The sequence below is a fragment of the Eurosta solidaginis genome, chromosome X (genome assembly GCF_040869045.1).
Source record: "Eurosta solidaginis isolate ZX-2024a chromosome X, ASM4086904v1, whole genome shotgun sequence".
Taxonomy (NCBI): domain Eukaryota; kingdom Metazoa; phylum Arthropoda; class Insecta; order Diptera; family Tephritidae; genus Eurosta; species Eurosta solidaginis.
The window spans coordinates 161,581,027-161,586,442 of NC_090324.1; positions in this window are offsets into that span (position 1 = coordinate 161,581,027).

Here is a 5,416-nt window from a genome sequence, read left to right on the forward strand (position 1 = left end):
ACAAATGGTTACAACATCGCTGCAACTCTGGGCAACATCATCTGCATCACAGCAGCCAACATCACTATGCTTCCTGATATCATCGAATGCTCATCTCACGAACGACGTGGCAGTAATAACTTCAGTCCCACCATAATCTCGTTTACGCACCGAAACAGGTAATCACCACGCGGAAAGAGGAAAAGTGTTAGAGCTACGCCTAGCTATGCTTGAGGAAGAAAGGCTTATTAATCAAAGCTATCTTGAAAAGAAATATGACTTACTATCACATTCGCATGGTGTCCCAACGAAAAGTAATTATGCTCACAACGTAAAGACTTCACCTACACCTTCTCAGATAGCAGTACGACAAGTCATTCCAAAGGAGCTCTCTCGTATTTTCATGGTAGCCCGGAGGAATGGCCTTTGTTCATTAGTAGCGTTGAAACCAGTACGGAAGTCGCAGGCTATTCCAACGCTGAGAACTTAATACGTTTGCAGGCCTGTTTAAAAGGTACGGCACGAGAAATAGTCCGGTGCAAACTACTACTGCCAATAATGGTTCCGGAAATCATCGCCACTCTGCGCATGTGTTTTGGTAGGCCAGAACTAATCATCGAAAATCTGATCGAAAAGGTACAAAAGGTTCCACCTGTAAAAGATAGACTAGATGCCCTCATAGATTTGGCACTCTGCGTACGGAATGTATATTCCACTATGGAATCCTGCCGCATGAACAACCCTATGTTAGTAAAGGAATTGGTAGACAAACTGCCGAGCAATCATAAACTTTCCTGGGCCATGCATCCAAAAGTACCAAACGTGCCGATAGTAAAGGTTTTTGGTGATTGGCTATACTCACTTGCTGAGGCAGCGAGTCAAGTAGTGGGATACACAAGCACGAAAAAGAGCGGGATAGTCAGCACACATTTGCAAACATCAACTGCCAAACGAAGTACAAGCTGCTGCCACTGTAAGGCTGATGGACACCGAATAACACAGTGTGAAGAGTTTAAAAATCTGAGTGTAAATAGCAGACGGGATGTTGTTCATGCATCAAAGCTATGTCACCAATGCCTTAATGCCCCCCGATACAGATGCTTCGCAACCAGGCGGCTGCAATGCCAAACACCATCCACTCTTGCACGGAAGCACAACTTCGAACGCCCAAAATGGCGCAGTACACCCCGGCCTGGCTGCAAGTGGCAGCGTTAACTCTCATAACGATGCTAGACAAAAGCTCTCTACCTACTTTCGTATCTTACCGGTTCGTATATATGGTAACAATAATTGTATTGATACGTTTGCCTTTTTAGATGAAGGTTCATCGGTGACCCTAATCGAGGAAGAAGCGTTCAAACAGCTTAACTTGAAAGGTGTCGCTGACCCGTTATGTCTTCGCTGGACAGATCACAGAACTCGAATGAAAACTCATCCGTTAGGTCTTCTATCAAGATAAGTGGCACACAGCATGAGAAGGCGTTCACTATTACCGGGGTCCACACAGTGAACCATCTTGGACTGCCCATGCAATCTATTGATATGGCAAAAATAAGCAAGGACTACCCATACTTGGCTGGTCTCGCTATACAATCCTAAATTAATGCAAAGCCAACAATACTCATTGGCTCCGATAATTGGCATGTAGCCGTACCACTAAAAATTCGAGAAGGTAGGTCACGCCAGCCAATAGCAACGAAAACAAGATTGGGATGGGCTTTACAAGGGCAGTGTGGCGGCTCTACGTTGGACGCATGCTTAAATATACATACATGTGCATGCGAAAGCGAATATGAACAGCTGCATGACCTAGTTAAAGATCACTTCAAATAAGATGGCGCCAAACCAACGACGCTGCTGTCACATGATGACCAAAAGGCACTAGCTATTCTCGAATCCACGTGTAAAAAGGTTGACGACAGATATGAGGTTGGATTACTATGGCGGCACAAAGAAGTCTGTCTGCCTGATAGCTACGAAATGGCTCACAAGCGCCTTATATGCCTCAATAAAAAGTTCCAAAAAGATCCATCACTTAAGTTAGCTATGCAGATGCAGGTCGACAATCTCCTAGCTAAGGGTTTCGCGAAAAAGTTGAGCACAACCGAAATTGAAAATCACAAGGGACGTGTCTGGTATCTGCCCATATCCGTAACGCACAATCCGAATAAGCCACATAAAGTACGTTTAGTTTGGGACGCCGCAGCTAGGAACAAAGGGGTGGCACTTAATGATGTTATATCAGCCAGACCCGACCTTTTAATTCCTTTAGTGGACATCTTATTAGAATTTCGTGTGGGGAAGGTTGCCATCTGCGGTGATATTGCCGAAATGTTCCACCAAATTAACGTGGCCGCCAACGACATGCACGTCCAAAGATTTCTCTGGCTCGACAAAGACGATCACATTAATACCCCTAGCATTTACGTCATGCGCGCTCTCTATTTTGGCATCAGCTGCGCTCCGTGCATCGCGCACTATGTACGCGACAAAAATGAGACTACTTTTGAGCAAAAATTTTCGGAAGCTGTCGGTGCTATTAAGAAGTATCATTATGTCGACGATTTCATCTACAGCGCAGATAGCGAAGATACCGTCATAGAAATAGCGTCAGCAGTCAAGCATGTACATACTTCCGCTGGGTACCATATGCGCAATTGGGCATCCAACTCTGCAAATGTCTTAAAATCCGTAGAGGGTAACACCGTAAAAACCCAAGTGCCATTAGAGTTGAGCTCCGACGAAAAGATTCTTGGAATATTCTGGGATCGCAATAAGGATGTGTTCAAATACACATTCAGGTTCACGAAACTAAAGCGAAACGTTGTAGTTGGTGATACCACACCGACAAAGCGCGAAATCCTCCAAGTCTTAATGTCGATATTCGACCCACATGGGTTTTTATCTCAATACACAATGACGTTGAAGATTTTACTCCAAGAGATATGGCGATCAGGTATAGGCTGGGATGATGAGATCGACGCCGCAATGAAGTCAAAATGGTGCAATTGGAAGACCGCCATAGTAGCCATGGCCACAATAGAAATACCCAGGTGCTACCCCCTTTATCTTTACATTGCCGAAGATCTTCAACCTTACCATACCTTTGTGGATGCCGGCGAGTTAGGATACGCAGCAGTATGTTATTTACGCGTCAAAAGCGGAGCCCTTATAAGCATCTCTGTCGTAGCTGCGAAATCGAAAGTAGCACCTCTGAACCCAGTTCCGATTCCTCGACTGGAGCTACAAGCTGCAGTACTGGGCGCAAGGCTGGCATCAAAGATATGCGGACCACGGCTACAAATAAAAAGAAAACTATTCTGGACCGATTCTACCACCGTGCTGAAATGGCTTTGTATGGACCCTCGACAATTTCGTCAATTTGTAATGTCCAGAGTTGCTGATATCTTAGATCGGACGAGTTTAAATCAGTGGAAATGGGTACCTTCACTATCAAATCCCGCTGACCTCGCAACCAAGGTTGATTCCAAAGCTGAGGCTGACCTCTGGTTTAAGGGGCCTCCCTTCTTGTACGACGACGAGAACGAATGGCCATACCGCCGCGACTTGGGACTATTAGATAACAGTGAATTAAAAAATCATCTTTATATGAATGTCGAATATTTTTCAAGCTGGAGAAGGTTTTATCGCGCGTTAGCTACATTCATTCTTTACGTAGAAAAGGTCAAAGCAAAGGCTCATTCGCAAAAACCACCGGATAAGGTTACCTTCGAGATGCTTGAAGTTGCAAAAATAACACTGATAACTCAAGCGCAACTCAACGAGTTTGGAAACGATATACTTAGCCTAAATAGCGGTAAGAGTATCGAAGGACACAGTAAATTAAAAGGTCTAAATGTATTCACAGAGGAACAGGGAGTTATATGCATCAGAGGCAGGAATGAATTCTTAACAGCTCGTAATGCTGTTGTGTTGCCTGGTAAGCACCATATCGCCTACTTGATAGTTAAAGACATCCACGAAAGGTATCACCACCTATAGCACGAAAGTGCAATAAACAATGTGCGAGAAAGATACCATATACCACGACTACGGGTTTTGTACCGAACGGTACGTCGAGACTGCCAAGTTTGCAAGAACGTACTCGCCAAACCTCGGCCTCCACAGATAGCTCCCTTGCCCGCCGCTTGACTCGCCAGTTTTGAACGACCATTTATTTACGTTGGCCTCGACTACTTCGGTCCTATCCACGTTACGGTAGGCCGACACCGAGAGAAGCGTTGGGGAGTGATCTTTACATGCCTCACTGTTCGTGCTATTCACATAGAGATAGCTTACAGCCTCGATACCAGTTCTTGCATCTTATGCATACGAAATTTCATCGCACGGCACGGAATACCAAGAGAAATCTACACCGACAACGGCACAAATTTCAAAGCAACTGAAAAAATTCTACGCAACGAAGTGAGTAATATAGATTACACAGCTATGCAAACTAAGTTTAACGATATTAAATGGAGGTTCAACCCACCGGCAGCTCCTCATATGGGCGGAGCGTGGGAACGCCTGATAAGGTTAATTAAAACCGTATTGAATGTAACAAATCCCAACCACAAATTTAACGACGAAACTCTTCACAGCACTCTCTTTGAGGTCGAATTTATAATCAACTCTAGGCCACTTACATTTGTATCCATAAAGGCAAACGACGACACAGCTATCACGCCGAACCACATATTAATCGGATCATCTTCAGGTTACAAGCCAATCGGCAACAGTGGGGACCTACGTCAGCGCTATCGTCAAACGCAACTGTATGCTGATAGGTTCTGGCAGAGATGGGTCAAAGAGTATAGGCCGATTTTGACACGACGATCTAAATGGTTCGAAAAGCAGGCTCCATTAAAAGTGGGCGACGTAGTTGTTATCGTCGACGAGTCTATGACAAGAAACTCGTGGCCAAAGGGAGTTATAGTCGATGTTACCACAGCAAAAGATGGTCTAGTAAGACGGGCGACTGTAAGAACTTCACGCGGCATCCCGGAGCGACCTGCCACAAAACTAGCTGTACTAGACGTCCGCAATGTGGAGAAGTAAGCTCGAGGGTTCGCTTATGAGGGGGGAATGTTACCGCGGCTCCTAGTGGGTACTTTGCATTTATCGTTACCACCGTTCCTACTGGGTGCTTGCATATATTTTGTACAGTATAATCAATGCATACCCCTTTATTTATGTACTCATCCTTCTCTAAACATATTTGAGAGGCTTGCAGTAAATTAGGTGGCGTGACGGTAAAAAATAACATCAATGCAAAGCTATAAAGCGGTTTTGGTCGCCAACGCAAAGTTAGCAGCAAACGAATGTTTTTAAAGTTGTGTATAACATCATCTTTGTGCATAAGTTGTACGGAATAAAGTCACTACTAACGCCCTGATTCTAGTGTGGTAACAACATTCTTCACCACGGTAACGGAATC